General features: G+C 47.0%; 1 pseudogene; it reads left to right on the forward strand.

Moving 5' to 3' along the window:
• The first annotated feature begins 12,416 nt into the window (after positions 1–12,416).
• LOC124656424 lies at positions 12,417–13,701 on the forward strand (annotated as a pseudogene).
• The last annotated feature ends 9,014 nt before the right edge of the window (positions 13,702–22,715 follow it).

A 22,715-nucleotide genomic window follows, 5' to 3' on the forward strand; every position in this document is an offset into this window, starting at 1 on the left:
TATATGAAGGCTTCCATTAGAGCTCCTTTAAGATGACCTCAAATGAAGAAGTGATATAAACGAAAGTTGTGCGTCTCGTCGAAACAAGCAACTTTAGTTTTTGAGTCATCGCGATCCGAGCTAGTATGCAACTTGTGGAGCCAAAATATAGCTGAAACCTGAATTACCGAGTTTGAGGCGCTCGACCATAGAGGGCTCTAAGGTCAGGCGCGAGCTGAGGCTGGGGCTGAGACAGAAAGTCGGAATTGATCGTTTTTCTTGCGACCTCAATTTAATGATCAAGATGAGCTCGGATGGAAAAGTGGTCAACATGAAAGTTCTTCATTTTTTCGAGATGAACAACTTTGTTGTTTACGATATTTTGATTTGAGGTTGTTTACTGCATCAAAGTTGCCACGCAAGGTACTGCCAGTTTTAAACCGAACAGTTTTGAAAAGTTCGGTCCAAGCCATCAGAATTGGACTCAAACTAGGGTTTTGGACGTGAATCCAACCCTTCATCTTGCACGGAAAGTCCAGCCGCCCTTTATATACATGAGGGGTGACGGCCGATTGAAACAACACCAATCGAACAAATCAATCTACTACTTTTTCGTGTTCATCTACTTTTATCTCTCTCCCCTTGTATCTTTCTTCTCGTTCTTCGTTGTTCTTCAAGATTGGAGGCTGCGAATCCACGAGGTTCTAGGGGCGGTCAGGCTGACCTAGGGCAGCCCATAGCCGCCGCAAGCCCTGACGGGGTCCCTCCCGGGCGAGCGGGGTTTCGGGTCACAAAAGCGCTCGCTGGACTGTCTTGCGTATCGCGCTTCCGGCGAGCCTCCCTCGGCACGTGCTGTCGCGCATCGCGCTCGGCGTCGAGGGTACACGGTGACGTGTTCGTGTGCAAACACACTTTTTGGCGACTCCGCTGGGGACGAAGCTTCGAACGGTCTCCAGCCCGTTCTTGCTACGAAAAGAGCGTCATCAAGAGGCTGCAATCTAGAACGGTATCATGAATCCCCAATCTTCTTATGTAGATGCAAACAACTCTTATATTGATGTTGCTAGATCCTCTGGTATATGTGCTGTATCGGCTAACCCTAGGTCTTACTATGTGCAAAAGCCGATGCAAAATAATCTCCATACTTTCAGCAACTTGCAACAATTATCGACTTCTCATGCATCGGCAACCCCAGAAGTTCATATGCCGATGAACAACATGATGACTTCAGTTAATCAATATGAAACATCCAATGTTAAAAATTTCAGTAACTTGCAAGATAGTGTTTCATCGTTTTATTCATCGGTAGATAGTTCAGATTATATTGTTTCACCTGCATACATGCCGATGGATAGGGAAATTGGACATGCGACTACTAGCTATTTGGCCAATTACCCTGAACCATCATATGTTGCACCTTATGTTACTAACTTTTCAGCACCATATGCAACTGGAGATATCCATAATTCGGCTCCACACCTCCACAATGGTTATAGCCGAATAAGTGGAAATTCAATAGAAGCTCGGGTGCCTTCGTCTAGTGCTGCAGCGTATGGTAATAATGATTGTAGGGAAAAACTTGCAGCTGAGTTCAAGAAGCTTAATGCTCTTCGCCGAAAACAAGAAGAAAATCCATGTGATCTTGCAGCAATACATGCTTATGAATCATACAAGAAGAAGCGTGAAGAAGAGCGTCAAGCATGCAATGTCAGGTTTTGTCCTTCACAACTACAAAGATTCGGCAACACTTCATTGCCGAAAGTGAAAACAAGCATCATATCGCAACAATGTCAAGCTGAGGTTAACGTCGATAAGGTCATTACGTTTGATGATTTATCGGAGGAACAACGCCAATGCTATGAAGTACTAAAAAATAAGCGCAAGGAGGAGTTTGATGCACTTGAAAAGAGGCTCAAGGAGGAGCATAAAGCGTACAAGAAAAAACTTGAAGAGGAAGATCTACAATTTTTCCATGCAATGATCAAGAAGAATCCTCAGGATAATGTTACCCTGGTTGAAGAATCCAAATCCTCTCCTCCATGTAGCAATCAAGTTGAACCCTCTGAAATATCGAAACAAGAAGAAGAAGCTTTGAATAGTAATAAGATCCATGAAGAAAATAAGAATGACTCAGCTAGTATGGTTAATTCGGTTATAGAAACCGAATCAAAAAGTACATGTGCTGATTCTATTGAATCAAAAAATGCAAGCTTCATCGAGCAAGATCATGGTGAATGCAAAACAACCATGCTTGACTTTTCTGGATGTAAGGGAGCTTACATGCTGCCCTATGAATTATGTGCCAATAAAACCGACGATTGTAAACAGCAGAAAAATATAGCCGAACAATGTTCGGTTGATGAAGAGCATCAAAGTGAAGATGTACAGAATTCAAAACAGCAAGAAGACAAGGCGTTAGAAAATCATCCAGAGGTGGGGCAAGTTATTGTTCATGACATACAACCATCTTGTTCTACTAACGTCTTCAAAGAGGTATCCCCAGCAAATAATTTACTTATTTTCAGATTTGGTCAAAAATATATTGTTCATGCATCTATTAGCAATAGTTTTAGAAGAAATATCAAAAGACCAATCGTGAACTGTAAATTATTTGTTAGCAGTAAAATGGTTACTAGGCATATCGGTCAACATGTTGTGCCATTTAGAGAGACCGATAGTGAAAACTTATTGCAACCAAGGCTTTCCACATTATTTCATTTGAATTTTATATCTACATGGGTAGCTTTGCTTACTTCATACTTGGCTTACATTTGGTCGCAAGTGAGACATGTGTGTTATAACTATTTTGGTTTCAGAAACTTAAAGCCAAGGTTATTATCTTTGGAGAAAACCGATGCTGGTATATTACCATATTCAAACACATCGGAAAATGACTGCGAAAATCAACGCATAGCTGAATGGGGTGATGTAAAATCTGGACCATTTGGTTGCTTAATTGCAAAGCCGTTCTCACAGCAAGATCGGCCGGAAGATAAAAGGTGAACTTTCAGTTTGAACATGTGTGATCATATCTTTGATGTATTGCTGAAGAGTGATTATATTAGAATTCTTGATCACAATGTTGAGCCATTAGTACAAGGACGAATCTATTGCAAGTTGCATGATTCGTTTGAGCACTGTACTCAGAATTGCATCATGTTCCATCAAATAGTACAATCGGCCATTAATAAAGGACGATTAAAATTTGTTGAAACAGAAACAGATGGCCAATCTATTTCGATTGGTCTTGATGGCAAAAAGTTATTGCATCAGTTACCTCTAGCCGATTCATATGATGATGAGAAGGTACACACTAGAGATAATGGGATCACACTCTCAAGTAAAGAAATTATTCAAGAGCATATTAAAGACATTCTTGAAGCTGGGTGTTCCATTGAAGCTACACCAAGGATATCAAGCACTGGGGGGCAACAATAAAATTCAAAGATCGCTGGACGCAAAACGAAACAGGACAAAGGCCGTGATAAGCACAAGGGTAAGAAAACTAAAGTCACTTTCACAGTGTTATTGGAGAAATATAAGAAGGAGAGTGAAGCAAGGAGTTCTTATCGGCCAAGTATTGGAAAGTCATCGAGATCACCCCCAAGGCGAAAGTCTAAAGACTGGGATTGTCAATGGGAGAAGTTCAATGCAACAGCTTCGTATCCTCCCTTTAGGCCACCAATGCCAATGTCATGGATACCTCCCTATGGCGATTGTTATCCATATCCATCATGGGATCACATGTATGACCCAAGGGCACATTATCCGTCTTACTATAGATCATCTAACCCAAATTATGCAGCTCCAAGAAGGTCAAAATCTGAACAACAATCACATGTCAAAGACCGTTTCAATAAAAAGGAATCGGTTAGGAGCTCAACGAACAAGAAGGAGACGGTCAAGCAAGTTTATCAAGTGAAAAAGGATAACCGTAAGTGTGATGTTTCAGATTCGATCTCGAATAAAAAAGAGCCGATCAAGTTGATCTTGGCGACAGAAGACAAAAATATGAAGCAAGTAATTGCTGGAGCTCGAAGTGCCAAATCTGAACAAGTAAAGTTGAAAGTGCCAGAGGCTAAGGAAGAAACGCTAATGTGCAAAACTAAATCACAGCCGGGATGCCCACTCGGCTTAACAAGCTGGCAAGAGAGAAAGCTGAAAGGGCTTAGTGCCGCAAAGCTAAAGACAAAGAACATGGCATGGGTCCCTAAGGAAGGACCTCAAAGTAAGGAGGATGTGCAAGTTCCTATTGCAAGAATAGAGATAAGGATGAAGGAAGAAAAGACCGAGACTAGCAAACGATCAAGAAAGAATTTTCTATCATATACTAAGAGGTTTCGGTCAGCACATCATACATATTATTCAGCCATGCCATTTATGCCTATGCCATGTAGCATATCCTCAGGTATGATCAGTTACCCTCCATGGTCTTATTTTAATCCGTGGATGCATTATAATTCTTTACATCATCAAAGGGTATTACCAAAACGTTATTCGTTTGATTAGTTGCAATTTTGTTGCTAATCTGAGAGGCCGAAATGTTTCGAGTTCATAATAAGAGTTGTTTTATTTTGTTTATTTCGGCTATACATACTTTGGTGGATGAATTATACAAGCCTTTGAGGCAAACAACACATGGCCGATACTTATCCTATCGCCCTGAGAGAATTATCTAATCATGGACGATGTGTTGTGCTAACATCGTCCCTAGTCCTATTGAAACCCGAGACAAGGTATGCGTTTATTGAATATTATGCTTATGCTTATGCTTTTGCAATTTGGCTTATGAATCTGTAAATCTATGAAAGGCCAAATTGTTCTAAATTTCATTGCTGGGTATTGATTATGAGCATAATATGTTTATTGATTTTGTCTCTCTAGTACCATGGAGATAGTATGATGATGCTTCATTTTTTGAAAGCAATGGCCAATTCTTTGGTATTGTTTATTTATCTCCTAATGGTTCTGTTAGGCCGCTTAGATTATCTTAAGCCGAATATGAAGTTTTGCTATTCGTGCTAGAACTGTTTTTTGCTATAGGTGCTACACATATTGAGGCTTCTAGTGATTCGTTGGTAGTAGTATAATAAAAATCTAAGGTTTACCAATGTTTCGACGAATCACTTAATATGTATCTTGATCAATCTCTAGATATACTTTCTACCTTGCATTTCTCATATATCTAGGCAAGACATTTGGAATGCAAATGAGTTAGCACAACAAGCATCTGGCTACCATGTTAATTGTGGCATTTTCATATATCTCATAAGCCCATGTTTGCTCTTGTTGTCATAGCTAAGACCGAATTAAATACCATTGATTCGGTCACTAATGAAGGATCTAGTGCAGGTAAACAAGAAGATTGGAAAGACATATTGTTGAATATTTGCAGGATCCTAGCAAGAGGACGGACATAGCTGTTCGGCAGATGGCTTTTAAGTGTGCATTAATGGACAATAAGCTTTATCGCTGAATAGTTGACGGTATTCTTTTGAAGTGCTTGGATGAAGATCATGCAAGGGTCGCTATGGGAGATGTACTTGAAAGTATTTGGGATATCCATCAATCATTAAGATGAAGTGGTTGTTCTCAAAGGTGATTATTTGAAGAAGTTCTACCAAGGTGGCGACCACGCTGAACATAAATGGCCGATATAAAATTATCGTCCTGAGAACCAATGGCCGATGGAGTGTTGACATCGTCCTGGGCAAAATGTGGAGAAAGTTATTTTCTGGCATGCAAGCTCTGCCAGAAAACAGGGGGGCATGTGTTGATACTCGTTTTGGGCAGATGGCTAATCAAGAACATAATTCGGCGTTCGGCGTGACAGATATATTGCTCATTTAGGAGACATCATGTCCACCATATCAAGTTGTGCCATGATCCGGCTTGATAGCCGATTATGTTGGCAGTCAGAGGTGATCTCGAGGATCGATATATGAAGGCTTCCATTAGAGCTCCTTTAAGATGACCTCAAATGAAGAAGTGGTATAAACAAAAGTTGTGCGTCTCGTCGAAACAAGCAACTTTGGTTTTTGAGTCATCGCGATCCAAGCTAGTATGCAACTTGTGGAGCCAAAATACAGCTGAAACCTGAATTACCGAGTTTGAGGCGCTCGACCATAGAGGGCTCTAAGGTCAGGCGCGAGCTGAGGCTGGGGCTGAGACAGAAAGTCGGAATTGATCGTTTTTCTTGCGACCTCAATTTAGTGATCAAGATGAGCTCGGATGGAAAAGTGGTCAACATGAAAGTTCTTCGTTTTTTCGACGCGAACAACTTTGTTGTTTACGATATTTTGATTTGAGGTCGTTTACTGCCTCAAACTTGCGACGCAAGGTACTGCCAGTTTTAAACCGAACAGTTTTGAAAAGTTCGGTCCAAGCCATCCGAATTGGACTCAAACTAGGGTTTTGGACGTGAATCCAACCCTTCATCTTGCACGGAAAGTCCAGCCGCCCTTTATATACATGAGGGGTGACGGCCGATTGAAACAACACCAATCGAACAAATCAATCTACTACTTTTTCGTGTTCATCTACTTTTATCTCTCTCCCCTTGTATCTTTCTTCTCGTTCTTCGTTGTTCTTCAAGATTGGAGGCTGCGAACCCACGAGGTCCTAGGGGCGGTCAGGCCGACCTAGGGCAGCCCATAGCCACCGCAAGCCCTGACGGGGTCCCTCCCGGGCGAGCGGGGTTTCGGGTCACAAAAGCGCTCGCTGGACTGTCTTGCGTATCGCGCTTCCGGCGAGCCTCCCTCGGCGCGTGCTGCCGCGCATCGCGCTCGGCGTCGAGGGTACACGGTGACGTGTTCGTGTGCGAACAACTACTAGACGGATGCCAAAAGAACTCCACGTCTGTCATCAGGTTTCTTCAGACAATGGCCCTGCAAAAACAATAAGCATCAGGTATCATATGCAATCTCCTGATAAACAATTAAAATCTATACTCACCCTTAGCTATATCTACAAACTATGCTAATGCTAATGAGAAGGGGTTCAAATTAACTTGAAAAAAGAACTCTTGAAGAAATGATCACTATCATATAAAACAAAAGGTATTGTTCCCCTAGAAGGTTCACAATTTTTAAACGATATATATATATATATATATATATATATATATATTCATATATGTCATATATATATATATATATATATATATTGTCCTAACTATCTTGTTGTGTACGCTATTATGCAGAATGAAGCTTAGGGAATGCAGAATAAGGAACATCCATGATGTTGGGTTCGTTGACCCACAAATTGTTAATGGATATGTGTTAAAAAAAATCACCCCGCCGACGTGGAGGAAGACCTGTGGCGGTTTCTTACAAAGCAGGAACTCAAAAGTGATATTCTATTTCCTTACCATTTTGGGTGAGTGTTTCTGTCTTGAGCACATTCTCTTTTGTTTACTCCATGCATGGTATGTGGCTAATCGATGAGTTATGCATGACTGTGCATGTATCGTGTCCGCAGGTTCCACTGGATTCTGCTAGTAATTCAATTTCACAACTCCACAGTTCTCGTCCACGACTCTCTGAATCTGGATGCAAAGCTTTGGGCCGACATGAGAAGAATGATGCAGAAGTAATTATTTTCATTCATTTGCGCTCTATATCGATCGGCCTATTTCGTTCATTTCCTAATATCAAGTAACTAATAACTCTCTTGTTCATTTAATTTTCTTTGCCTCGTAGGGTTTGGAGACGGTTCACAGATGAAAAGGTCGGTGAATTCAAAAAAGAGCTACAATTTAAAAGGTCAATGCCTGGGACTGGGGATATTCAGCCACCGGGGACCAATCTATGTGAATACTATGTTTGTGAGATGATCCGGAGATACACCTCTGAGCGGGTTCCGTGTGATAACAATGTCAAGAGGAATAACCTCCGGAAGATGCTTAGTCCAGAAGCTCGCTTCCGACCACTTCAAGAGAAACTAGCTGGATGGTTCGTGAGGGAAGTCATCGATCCTAAAGGAGAACACTATTACGAAGACGTAGAACTTCAGATGCAGTAAATTATGTATGGAAACTTGTTCAAAATTGTATATGGTCATCCGATATTGAATATATATTGAATATTCCTCTTGAATTCTTTTTGGTTCTAATTTCAAATTTGTTTGAAATTGTACATTCATATGCATGTTTGTCGTACCGTAGAATATGTGAAACTCCTTCAAAATTAAAATAAAACATAAAAGAAATAAAACAATACAAATTAAAAAGAAACCAGATTTAGGGTGGGGGGGCTAAAACCCTAAACCTGCGCCGGCCTTTAGTCGCGGTTGGCCAGAAGAACCGGCCTTTAGTCTCGGTTCGTAAGCAACCGCGACTAAAGGGGGGGTGGCTTTAGTCCCGCTTATTTAATACCGGTTGTGCAACCGGTATTAATGGCCGTTGCGAACCGCGACTATTGGCCCTTTTTCCACCAGTGGTAAAATTAACCCGGCAATCAATCGGTGCTATACTGCCATTCTGGCAGCTAGATAAAATTAACGTGGGCTCTAACCTGGCAGCTAGATAAACTAACATGGCAATTAGTCGTACTAATCTCGTAGCTAAGTAAAACTAATCTGGCAGTATAAATGTAACTAATCTGGCAATCAGTCTAAGTGTACCTTATACTCCTAGTTGTTATAGTGGTTTCAAGTACTACTGTGATTTCTTGATTAGTTGATCCAGGAAAAGTCACTGGATTTATTTTTGTTGCTGGATTGTCGAGCCATGCAGGAGTCCCGTCGTCTCACATGGGTATGTGGGGTCATGTCATGTCACACATGGTGCACAGTTGCTGCGGCGGTGCAGCAAGAGGGAAAAGCGTGGGATTATTTTGGAAGTTGCATTGCCGCCGCACGGATTGGCCGCCGCACGGATTGGCTTTGGTGCGGGCGTCGCCGCATAGCACAAGAAGGAAACCATGCACATGCACCATCGTCGTCCGATCAAAGATCTTAGGTTTTCACCCTGAAGATAGTCTCCGCTCTCAAATCAATGTCTTCAAGAAGGCCATTCCCAGGTACTACCAATTAAGACCAGACCTTGGATTTTCACCCTGAAAGGTAAGACTCTGAAGTCTGAACTTCACATGTGATGCCACCCCCATTTACATACTGCTGCCGTGAAACCTGGAAAACCAAGCAACTCCCTCAACAACGCAGAGATTCGAACCTCCATTGCTAGTCCTCCAATCCGGCCTCCATGTTATTCTCCGCCTGACTTCACCATGGACCAAAATGTCACATGGTGGCAAGAAAGAAAAGAGCTTCGCCGCTCCCTCCAGAACCAAACGGCAGGAATAAAAGCACGGAAGCGCACGACCGAATACCACCCATTCTAGCAAACTCCAGGCATAAGATGCACCGTTACATTCGCCTAGAGCCTTACAGAACTCAACACGCTGGCCAGATTAAGAAAGCCCCCCAGCCTCAGGTAGGTCTTCATCTTCACACATGAGAAACCCTAGGACAACCACCTTTATTCAACCATGCAGACAAGCAGCCCCCCTCGCCGCCAGTCGCCTCCATGGAGGATTGGCCGGAGAGGAAAGAGGCAGTCCAGGCACAAGGGTGCAGGTGCTGGCTATCCGAAGAGTCTGTGGCTGAACCCATCTAGCGAGATCGGCCTCAGCCTAGATCTCGGCCCGATTATCCAGCACGCCGCCAAGCTCGTCGAAGACTCGTTGGGGGCGCACCACCTCCTCGTCGCCGCCACACCGACGGAGGGCCTCACACCCCGACCGGAAAGCCGCGCCACCCTATGCTCCCATCGGATTTCCCCCATCTCCCAAGGAACCTATCGAGCCACACCCCGCCATCCCAGCCGACGTCTTTGACGCGGAGGGCGCCGCTACCGCTGCTGGAGAGGGCAGCAGCAGTGGCCAGTTGGGCAGGGCTGGAGGCGGAGGGGGTTTTGAGATGGGAGGGCTTCTCCAGAGCCGCCCGAGAGGGAGCTGACTCAGGAGAGGGATGAGATGCGATCTCCAAAAAAAAAAGCATAGTGTTATTTACATCACATGCCTCATTACCTGGCCTAAGAATTTTCTTTAAGAAAAGGGGGCTGGGAGCATGTGTTGCAATAAATCTGGTTGTTTATTCCTTGGTGGGTCCTGCTCGTTGAAAAATTGGTGTTAGCTCGTGATAAATTTTAGGTTGCTCTTTTTTTTTCACGAAAACGCAAAAGCCTTGCGTTTCGATCCATTGATAGATAAAGAAGAGTTTATATACAAGTCCGAGGAACGGACACACCACGCCGTACAACTCGACCCAAGAAAAAGGAAGAACCTAGACTAGGGGAGTAGCTGGCGCACACCCCGGGCTCCCGCGTCCACCCAAAGCCTCGCGTCGGCAGCGATGTCGTTAAACACCAATGCCACCGAAGGTCGCGCATTGTCAAAGACCGCCGCGTTCCGGTGTTTCCAAATCCACCATGCCGTGAGCATGATAACCGACGACGTGCCCTTGCGCAGCTGGCGAGGGGCGGTCCGCACCACCAGCGACTACCACTCCGCGAAGTCACCCTCAGCCGTGGGTGGGCCTGAGGTGGATCGGATCCACGATAGGACTTCAAACCACACTGTCCTGGAGAAGGAACATCCTGTAAGAAGGTGCCTCATGGTCTCGGTAGACTGATCACACAACGGGCATCTCGGCGCGTGCGGCAGCCCCCGCCGTGCCAGTCTCTCACCCGTCCAACACCTGTCGAGGCAGGCCAACCAGATAAAGAATTTCACCCTTGGTGGCACCCGGGATTTCCGGATGAGCTTCCGGGACCCCGAGATGATTGCCCCCTGGAAAAGGGTGTCATAGCAGGATCCAGCTGAATACTGTCCATCCGTCGTCCAACGCCAAACCAACCTGTCCGCGTCCCCCAATAGTTGGATGTCCCTGAGTCTACCCCATATTTTTTTAGGTTGCTCTCACTATGCTTCCACATGGGACTAGTTACAAAGTCTCACTCTCACCAGGTCATGCACTACCGCATGTTCGCAATCAGTTTCCAAGCATCTGCGGATCGAATTAATTATACGTACGTTGTCGAACGTTAATCGTGTGCGCATCTCTGAGAGGAGCATCGGTAGTACCTAATGGCTGGTGCATGCAATGTATGCTACCGTCGGCATCCTCATCCCGCCCTTATCAACACAGTCCAATCCCTCGCATCTCGCAAAGCAAACAATCTTAGAGCACCTAACCAGCTAATCGATCCATCTCTTTATCATTGCACTGGGCGCTTCATCTTATAGGCATTGGTATTTTCCCGTCTGTACTCGTTTCTTATCGTCTAGGTTGTTTCCCCAATTTTTTCTTCCATATATAATATATTTACATTGTATGTACGGTAGATAGCTATGTATTATTTCACCCTATTCGCAAAAAGTATAATAATTACGTCACCCTTCTAATGCACCAAAAGTCTTTATCCATGCGCCATGGGGGTTTTATTTTAGAGCAAATTTCACAAAGCCACAACTTTTGGAGCCTGGGTTTTACAAAACCACAACCCATATGGGAATTTTATCGCAAAACGACAATTTTTCGGGCAAATTGTTTCAAAGAACCAAAATCTCACAGTTTAGTAAGTCTCACACTATTTCTGTTTCTGATAACCCATATCCAAAAATCAGGTGCCTTGTGACAGAGTTAGCGGTTCTCCCTGCTACAGGTCGAAGATCGAATAGAAACTGGACCAAAACAAAGTGTTCTCACTTTTTTTTGTAATTTTTTTTAGAAAAATTCGTCCAAGGATTCTTTATTTTATTTTCCCACGTCTTCTCTAATCACAAAAGGAGACATTCTGAAAACATGCACATGGGAGCGTTGCGCGCCTTTGTGTGTGTTACTCACTAGTGGTGCGAGAGAATGATGAGTTGTATGCGTGGTACTGTATTGCTAACTCCATTTCAAAAAATAAGGTTTATATTATTATTTTTAAAGTCAAACTACATAAAGTTTGATCAAGCTCTTAGGATAAAGTGTTAATATGTACAATCCAAGCTCAACAACATTAGATTCATGAACAACAGCAGCAGCAGCAACAGCAACAGCAACAAAGCCTTTTTCCCAAGCAAGTTGAGATATGCTAGATATGAAACCCAACAGAAAAGAGAACCAAAACAAGGAGAAAGAAAAAAAGAAAAAAAAAAGAAAAAAAAAGAAAAAAGAAGAAAGAAGGAAAAAAGGGAAAAAGGGAAAGAGAAAAGAAGCGAGTGACTACGTCAGATTCATCATGCAATATATTGTTATGTGATATCTACATACTATCGTGGTTCTTGACAGTTTTTTTTTTTGAATTGGTCAAAGTTACTTAGCTTGACTTTTCTATAAATAAATACGCTTATTCTATGAAATGGAGGTAGTACTGTTTTTATACTTTAAAATCAACTCTAATACATCAATTTTCCCTCCGTCTGCATGTACATGCTAGCTTCTAGATCATGGCCATGGCAAACAGTACCCTGAGAAGCACCGTGGCTGAGATCCGGCGCTCGCAGCACGCGGACGGGCCAGCGGCACGGCGAACCCGCCCAACTGTGTGTCCCAGGAGGAGTACCCGGATTATTATTTCCGCGTCACCAGGAGCGAGCACCTCACGGAGCTCAAACAGAAACTCAACAATATGTGTAAGCACAAAGTTTACAAATGTGTTTATACTTTATGGAGATCAAAACGAAAATGAGAAAATACTTATATGTGTATTTACTAAATCAACATTCAGGCCAGAGCACAGGCACGGAGAAGCATTTCTTTCACCACACGGAGGAGCTGCTCGAGCCACACCCTCATTTCCTCGACCGCCAGCAGCCGTCCCTCAACGACCGTCTGGAGATCACGGCTGCAACGGCTCCAGAGCTCGCGGCGTCAGCCGCGGCCAAGGCCATCATAGCCAAGTGGGGTCGTCCAGCCACCGACATCACCCACCTCATCCTCAGCACCAGCTCGTGCGCGGGCGCACCGGGCGCCGACCTCCGCCTGGCCTCCCTGCTCGGCCTCCGCCCGTCCGTCATTCGCACGATGCTCCAGCTCAATGGTTGCGCCGCCGGTTCCGCTTCGCTGCGCCTGGCCAAGGACATAGCCGAGAACAACCGCGGGGCGCGGGTCCTAGTGGCCTGCGTCGAGCTCACCATCGTCGCCTTCCGCGGGCCAGAGGAGGACTACCCCCACACCCTTGTCGGCCAGGCGTCGTTCGGTGATGGCGCCGGCGCGGTCATCGTTGGCGCCGACGCCGGCGTGCTCTACCCGGCCGAGTGCCCGCTCTTCGAGATGGTGTCTGCCTCGCAGACCGTGGTGCCGGGGACCGATCACGTGCTCACCATGCGGATCACGGAAGCTGGTCTTGACGGGCACATTCTGAGGCGGGAGCTGGTGCCGATAGCAGCGGAGAACGTGGAACGGTGTCTGTCTGATGCGTTCGGGCAGCTTGGAGTTGCCGTGGAGTGGAAAGACCTCTTCTGGACGGTGCACCCTGGCCTCCGTGCAATCTTGGACCACGTCGACAAGGCTCTCCGGTTGGAGCCGGGGAAGTTGGCGGCGAGCCGGACTGTGCTAAGAGAGTACGGGAACATGCTTGGCGCAACGGTGATCTTCGTGCTCGATGAGCAACGGCGGCGAATGGAGGAGGACGGAGAGGGTGGCGAGTGGGGTGTGATGATGGGATTTGGACCCGGGTTCACTATTGAGACCATGGTGCTGCATGCCACCAGCAACCTCACGAAAAATTAACAATTATTCCAGCTACGCACAAATCTATTTCTTTCATACGCAATGTGAAATAAAATAGTAATAAAAATAGAATTACTCGTCATTTGGTGTTTATGCTTTATTTTGAACCATTTACACTACTGGAATAGGCAGCATTGCCGTATTTCTGTACTGGCGAAGTGTTTTGCGTTCGAAAATAACTGAAAAACAGTCGGCAAAAAACTAGGAACTCGGCAAATTCCAAGGAAACACTCGGCAAAGATGAGGCACTCGGCAAACAGCCGTTTTGCCTAAAGAAAACGCTAGGCAAACTGCCCAGCTTTGCAAGTGTAAAAAAAAACACTTACAAACAGCTCACGTTGGACACACTTAATGGCGACGCGACAGAATCGGGTCTTTGACGAGTGCCTGGGGGCACTAGATAAAGATTGATAGTATTTTGTTTTCGTGGCTTTTGCTGCGCCGGAAAACTTTTCCGCCTACACAGACATTGTACCTCTAATAAAATAACACGTTGTACACTTTTTTTTTCAAAATATCCTGAACAACCGAAAGTAGACGCTTAGTTCAGCCCGCTTCTAGTGGAATCGGCATGTTGCCGTAGAAATCAGCATGGATTTCCTAAAATCTCGCACCATCAGTAGGTATGTGAACCATAGTATAGAAGACGCTTCATAAAAAAAAACCATTCCAACACTTGAAAAATAAAAAATGGGTTTTTCATGGCTAGGAAAGAAATGACATCGTACCTCTGTTGTAGACCTAAAAAAGATTTTTGCAGAACAAGTGGAAGTTAACGATTAGTTCAAATCTGGCTCGCTTCCTCCAAAATATGCAGGAGACCACCAAAAATACCCTAAATTCCTAGAAAGATATCTTCATCAGCACGTCTGTGAACCGTTGTATAGAGGTGGTCTTCTACTTTTGCGGATAGGTTTGGTACAACTACATATTGCACTTCTCATAGATTCATAAAAATCCATTTGGGCACTCCAAAAATGAAAATTGATTTATGGAGGAGCACCTGCTGAGGCGCGGTTTCATGCAAGACAACCAGGCGCGGCCGGCCCCATCAAATGGTGCGCATGAAGACCATGTCGAGCGACATGACTATCATCATGAAGAAGACTATCATCATGTCGACGGGGACTATCACCATGAAGAAGAAGTCGGCGGAGAAGATCATCATGAAGAAGAAGATGCCGGCGGAGAAGATCATCATGATGAAGAAGAAGATTCCGGCGCGACCCCGCTAATTTCGGCCTTGCGGGACTCTCATGTTCAAGATCTGCTCCTCCAGGAGACGAGCAACGATAGGGTTGCAGCTAGAGAGAGAGCCAAGCTGTCGCAAATGGAGAAAGACGGGATGACTCCGATCTTTCCTGGGTGCCATCCGCAGGATACACGCTTGCATGTAACGCTTGATTACCCGCAGATGAAGACGCAGAACAAGTGGACCGATTCCAGCTTCAGCAAGAACTTGAAATTCTGGCACGATCGTCTCCCGGAGGGGAACACATTGCCAAGTAGTATCGAGGAGGCCAAGAAAGTCGTGTGCCCCCTTGACCTACCGCATGAAAAATACCACGCCTGCATTAATGATTGTGTGATTTATAGGTGCGAGTACAAGGACAGAACCACATGTCCGGTGTGCGGTCACGGACGGTACAAGGTTGGGAACAAGAAGGTACCTCGAAAAGTGGTATGGTACTTTCCTATCACTCCCCGTCTGCAGCGGTATTTCGTGGACCCTAAGGAAGCAAAGCTCATGCAATGGCATGCGGAAAGGCAGAAGCCCGAAGAAGATCCGGAGATGGGCTATGTGCTGACACACCCTTCAGACGCTGGACAGTGGGAAGCACTGGACATCGCCTTCCCTGCTACGTTCGGGGGCGACGCAAGGAACATCAGGCTGGGTATGAGCACTGATGGACTCAATCCGTTCGGCAACCAGAGTAGCACGCATAGCACCTGGCCTGTGTTTGTATGGCCTTACAACCTACCCCCTGGTTGTGCACCAAGCAAAGGTACATACACGTGAGTATTCTCATTCAGGGGCCGAAACAACCAGGTGTCGACATGCATTTGTATCTCGGGCTGCTGAAAGAGGAGTTAGACACGTTGTGGAACACGCCACCCCGTACGTGGGACGCCTACACTAGAACTTATTTCGATATGAGAGCCGCGTTGATCACGACGGTCACGGACTATCCTGGTTACGCATATGTATCTGCCCAGGTCGGCCACGGGTTCAACGGCTGTGTGAAGTGCATGGACGAGACCCCGCATCTACAGCTACCAAGGGATCCAGGGTCCTCGAAAACCGTGTACCCAGGTGCTCGAAGGTGGCTTCGCTTGGATCACCCGTGGAGAATACGCGGTGACCTGTTCAATGGTAAAGATGAGCCCGATGGACCCCCACGTCCGAGGAGCGGTGCAGAAATCGATGATCTTCTGAAAAATTGGAAGGAGTGCCCAGCGCCGGGAAAGAAGCGACCAAAGCCAGAGCCGCTGCTCGGTGTATGGAAAGCGAGATATGTTTTCCACGACTTGGAGTACTGGAAGGTCCTCCACACGCCCCACAACCTCGATGTCATGCACATTACATAGAATGTTACCGAGAGTTCCTTGGCAATCTTTGCAACTCAGAAAAGTCCAAGGATGGGCCGAAAGCAAGATACGATCTAAAACATTTTGGCATCAGGAAAGATCTTCAAGCCCCCGATACTGACGACGACGATGATGAGAATGATGATCAGACGGAAGGGACTCAACGTCTCCGCAAAAGGGCTAAGAAGAACGCGGTGCTGCTTCCCGCTGCCTGCTTCACAACGAGTCCGGAGGAGCTTGAGCAGTTTTTCAGGTGCCTCCTAGGAGTGAAAGTTCCTCACGGTTACTCGAGGAATATAAGCAGATATCTGGACGTAGCGAAGAAGAGGTTCACCGGGATGAAGTCTCACGATTGCCACGTTCTCATGACGCAGATACTTCCCGTTGCGATCCGAGGCATAATGGACGAGCACGTCCGTGATACGCTGTTTGGCCTTTGCAACTTTTTTGACGTTATCACCAGAAAGTCGATCGGCGTGAGGCATCTCAAGATGCTACAGGATGAGATCGTGGTGATACTATGTGAGCTCAAGATTTACTTCCCGCCTGCATTATGTGATATATGCGTCCATCTCCTTCTCCATGTCGTTGAAGACATCAAGCAGCTCGGCCCGACGTTCCTCCACAGCATGATGCCTTTCGAAAGGCAGAACGGTGTCATGAAAGGATACGTTCGCAATAGGGCCCGTCCAGACGCAAGCATGGCCAAGGGGTTTCTAACCTACGAGTGCATCTCCTTCTGCCAGAATTATCTAAGCACCGAGGACGACGAGGATCATGTTGGTCTACCCCCCAGGATGCACCTCGGCAGGCTGGCTGGAGTCGGTCACCGCGAGGGCTACCGCTCAGTCCATGTCGGCATTGCCAATCGACGCAACGACTTTGACAGGGCTCACCGGGTCGCGCTACAACACTTAAAACTGATCGAACCTTTCGTGCAGGAGCACAAAAGCATGATCGAGCAGAATTACATCGATATGGGCCGGCCGAGGAAGATGGGTGATGTAACCAAAGAGCACAACTCCAGCTTCACGCGTTGGTTCAAGCAAACTCAACTGGTTGAAGCACAGAGAAAAAGGCCTTCTACCGAAGATGAAAAACTCATATACACCTTATCACAGGGCCCCGAGCATAATGTAAGGACCTATCAGGGGTACGACATCAACGGTTACAGATTCTACACCGAGGAAAAGGACAGAAATAGTGAAAATCAAAACTCAAGAGTAACTATGCTGTCATACGCCGATGACGAGACTAATGTCAAGGAAAGATTTTTTGGAAGGATCGAGGAGATATGGGAGCTCAATTACTGTGGAGAGCCGGTGCCAATGTTTCGTGTGAGATGGGCCAAGAAGGTCGAAAAAGAAGGCCGATATTTCACCACCATCGTTATACCCGATGCAAAATCGAAGAACGGATCCGCGAAAAATGAGCCATGGGTACTCGGTAGCCAAGTTGACCAATGCTTCTTCATCACCGATCCGTCGAGGCCTAGCCGTGTGTTGCGGTCAGAAACCCACCGGCGGGCAGCGACGGGCAACACCGTAGAGCCGGGAATCTCCCAGGACTGTGGCTGGCCCTGGTCCCTCCGAGCGACGGCCCGCAAAGCCTTCTGCACGCACGTCCGATGCTGATGCAAGGGCGTGCCACCTGACCTATACCTGGTCAGGAAGGTGTTGGATGCCTCCTCGCTTAGTTTCCTGCATGGCATACACGTAAACGTTAAATACGAGCCTCGATCGGCTCTCAGGTTGTCTTGTGAATCGGCTCAAAGAGCCGATCCACCCATGATACGTACGAGGTGTACGATCAGATGGTGGTCCTGCTTGATCAAGATAAAGCTAAAGCGACCTACTACGATTTGGGGTTTTCACCGCATAATCGGAACATCCTACTCGTGATCGAGCCTCGCGGCCACGCACGGTGATCGTAAACCGACCCTAGACAAGGCCTAAAAACCAACACGAAGTTGATCCTCGGAACATCCTGTCTAGGGCTAGCAAACTACACCCTACGCGCCACCGGATCCTTCGACCCGTTTGTAAGGCCTAACAATGCAGATATTAAACTAATCCTTGAAGAACAAGGAGCAATCATAACGGATCGGATCTACTAAACGATGATCAAGCGGGGTGCCGCCCTTACACCCAAGATAGGCGTAAGGGCGGCTAGATGCTCAAGGGTTGCACGACGATAGCATATGATACGAAGAACAGTGCTAACCCTAAAACATCTATGATAACTACGTTGCTCGCCATCAAAAGGCTTCGAAGCACGAGCAACGCATGGAAGACGAATAACGTAGTGCTGCCTAGATCGCAAGATGCGATCTAGGCAGCATGGTGCTTACCCGGAAGAAACCCTTGAGACGGGGGAGTTGGCGATGCGCCGAGATTGGTTTGTGGTGAACGTTGATTGTTGTTTATTTCATAAACCCTAGATACATATTTATAGTCCAGGGGACTTTCTAATTCAGGCGTGCACCTAACCGTGCACGGGTAAAACTCTAACTTCTAAATTAAGATGCGATCTACTATAATACAGATACACGGGCAATTAGCCCAAACTTGGTACACAAGGCCGATTCACGTATTCCTTCTATGTATATCCTTCAAGCCCATCTCCAATCGCGGCCCACCTCTGATCCGGTCAAATTCTGGTGATAACACATGCCCCCCTGGTTTTGGAAATGACATTTCCAAAATCACTCTGCTTTTTCTTCGTCGGGTCATGTGGTGGCAGAGCAGAACTGCCGCAGTATCCTTCATCATGATGCCTTGCCTCCTCCACTTCTCCGCGTGGCCTGACAATTTATTTTTTCTTCTGTTGGGCACCACTTCCTCGGAAACTGCTGTGGCATTGAACCTCCACTATATCCCCTTTTATTTAACCGTTCCAAACAGTTTGCTTCTCCCTCATCCTCTTTGCATTAGCACCCAAAAAACCCTCCTGCGCCACCATGTCTTCTTCCTCCTCTTCCTCTTCCGGTCCTTCCTATGGGTCTTCCTCCTCCCGCGAGACGCCGGAGGACATACGCGCACCAGAAGAATGGGACCAGGAAGACCACGCCTCCTCCGTCAGGTCCGAGGACGACAAGTCCTTGACCAGCGGGGATGAAGATCTCCCGCTCCTCGCCGATGGGGAACCTGGAATCGAAAGCGAGGATGATTTGTTCCCCTGGGACAGCTGCCCCTCTTCTGAAGAAGAGGAGGAGGAAGACGACGACGACTCCCTCGAGGGCTACCCGCCGACGAAACGCCTCCGCATGTGGTGGGACGACGACGACAGCGATGATGACGAGGAGGATGAAGCTCCCGTAGAGGGCTACGGGAGCAGCGACGAGGAGCCCACCGGCAGTAGTGCCGATGAGAGCTCCGAGGACGACGACGAGGGCAGTGACGGCCCGTAGATAGGATCTACTAGTGTAGGTCCAGTAGTACCAGATTGGTCAACAGACCCTTCTTTTGTTCTTCCCTCCTTGAGCAATCGGCTATTTCTTTGTAAGAAATCTTGTTTATTAATGAAGAATTTCTCCCAATTTGATTTTGCCAATTTCCTTAATGCTAATTCTGCCGATCATCACTTAGCTAATGCTCAATGAGCCGATGCTAACGCATCAGTCCTTCATTTCACCAACTGATGCCCTTGAGTTCTGGTGGACAATGTCGAAGACCTACGCCTTTAAGAGAGCCCCAGAACCGCTGCTGCAACGACTTGATGCTGAAGCCGATACCTCTGGATATTCAGATATTCAGTGATATTCTCTTCAGTGATATTCTTCAACCCTGCGCAATCCCCTTGAAGAAGATTATGATGGAGGGCCAGCCGACGAAATCTCAATCGGCTTCTTAAGTACAGAATATCTATGCAGTCAGGTGCCCCCCGAGCCTCAATCAAGGCGAGAACAGCAGTGAGCCAACCAAATGTGCCACCATCGGCTTCCAAGTCATAATGCAGAGCCAGCCGATTTCAACCAAAATCGGCTCCCCAGAGCAGAGAACCTTTAGGGTGAGTTGCCCCCGAGCTTTTCCAGCCCACTTCCTGCGTCTTGCTGATCAGATCGGCTCCTTACCTTTGGCAGATTGATGCAACCCATCCTTAACCTGATCTGCACGTCCATGCTGTTCTTGGTATTGGTCAGGGTTGTGATCCCTCAAACTTGCCCCAGCTGATATTGCGGACTCAAATACTTGCAGAAAGCAGTTGGGGGTTCTTGGAGAGAGGATCTAAGCCACCAAACAATTCCATTGAGGAGTTCTTCAAATAGAGCCTCTCCATGTAACTCGATACCTGCTCCATTGGGCTTCTGCTTATAACAGTCGTTCCTCTTGAGTCGATGGCCATGCATCGGCCTTCTATCCTTAAGTCGATGTCTGCGCATCGGCTGTGCTCAAAAAAAATTTGAATTTTTTACGGCCGATTTATGTATCGGCCCCCCATACTTCAATACCCATCATCAAAGAATATCTTGGGCTGCTGGGCATTTGAAAGACACTTCCACTTCATATCCTCGTGTTTTATCCACCTAGGTGCCCCCCAGCCGATTCTTTCAAGTAATTGAGGGTATCGGCTCTTCAGGTATTCCCTGTTGGATCAAATGCTGAACCCAGGCAGAAGGTATGGTGAGGATAATTTTGGCTGATTGCTGGAATCGGCCTCCATGTTGCTTGCTCGATGAAGGTTTTGCAATGTTCCTCCATAGATCCTTGGGGCCGATCACATGGATCGGCATCGCCATGTTTGTCCATAGATGTTGCTGTTGTTACACGGTCAGACCGGTGGATAAAACCAGCCTAACCCCGTCCTTTGTCACGTCGATGCGCTCGCAGTCGTCCAAATTGATGCCTGAGAGTGGCTCTTGGCCTGACGTCTCCCAAACGTTCATGCCAGCCGTTGAAATCTCGGCTGAATCATCTGCGTGGACGACTTCTACTTCATCTCCATCCCACTGTATTAGGCATTGGTGCATCGTGGATGGAATGCAACGATTGGCGTGGATCCAATCTCTCCCTAGTAGGACAGACATAGGAGCTCTTGCTGTCGACAATAAAGAACGTCGTAGGGACAGTTTTCCTTCCTACGGTCAGATCCACGTTCAGAACACCTTGTGCGTCAGATGCTTGGCCGTTGAAATCGCTCAGTGTCACATTGGTCTTGATCAGATCCGAGCTAGAGCGTCCCAACCGACGTAGCATGGAGTATGGCATAATGTTAACTGCCGCTCCGGTGTCCACCAACATCTTGTTGACAGGCTGCCCATTGATGTAACCTCGCAAGTACAGGGCCTTCGGATGCCTGTAGCTTCTCTCTCGTGGCTTCTCAAAGATGACCGGCCGTGGGCCGCAGTCAAGTTGTGCCACAGGTGCTTCGTCTAATCCTGGAGCACTAAACTCCGTTGGAAGGATGAACACCATGTTTGTGCCAGCCGATGTCTCATCGTCGGCTTTCTTTTGTCTGGGGCGCCACTCTTTCCTTTGTGGCCGACCTTCTTCGTCCAGGGTTCGCTGAATTTTAGCGGCCAGATCAGGCCGCGCCTTCCTCAACGTGTGCAGGTATAACCTTTCAGCTTCCTCCAACCCACGTAGACGCTGAACCCTTCGCTTTTGGGAACGGCTGAGCCCATCAGGGCACCACCTTGGCCGATGATACTTGTCTTCTTCTTCATCATCGTCCTCTAGTTCCTCGAGATCTTCCACCCGAGCGGACTCAGCATGCCTGTTCCGAGGCGGGAGAGGCCCTAGACGTTTGAACACGGACACGTTAGCTGCATCCTTCTTCTTTTGTTTACATTCTGGGCAGTTGTCGATTGTGGGCAATCGGGTCATTCCTGAATCCCAGCAGTGTCTGAAGAAGGGGCAGTCCCAGTGCCTATCCACGTCGTCTTGCTCTCTCGACTTTTCCTTGGCGTGGCGCTCATATCTCTCCTCGTCACGATCATGCCGACGGCGTCTCATGTCGTCCATAGCCAGACGATCTTTTTCATCATCGTCGTTGTACCGCCAGCGTTGGTCATATTGACCCACATACTTGTTGAGGAGGTGATGAGAGAGAGGTCGCTGATATCTTACGTTCCTTACTTCTCCCTCTGTGATGTAGCGCTTGCCATCTTGACGGAGCCGATCGCGTGGAGCGGCTTCCTCTGTGTCCTTGCTATGAGAGCAGCTTGCCCTCATCTCCGTCCTTACCGCAGTGGTGCCCGGGTCCTACCATGTTGATATTGCACGAGAAATCTGGTGGCACCCTCCATGGTAAGTATACTCCACCATGTTAACGGCGGGGAAGGGGTGTGTGTCGACCTTCATGGCGTACCGGCTGAAAATCAGCCGCCCTTGTTCTATCGCCATTTGGACTTGCCGACGCCACACCCTGCGGTCGTTGGTGGCGTGGGTGAACGTGTTATGCCACTTGCAGTATGGCTTTCCGTT

This window comes from Lolium rigidum, chromosome 1, assembly GCF_022539505.1.
Source record: "Lolium rigidum isolate FL_2022 chromosome 1, APGP_CSIRO_Lrig_0.1, whole genome shotgun sequence".
In the NCBI taxonomy this organism is placed as follows: domain Eukaryota; kingdom Viridiplantae; phylum Streptophyta; class Magnoliopsida; order Poales; family Poaceae; genus Lolium; species Lolium rigidum.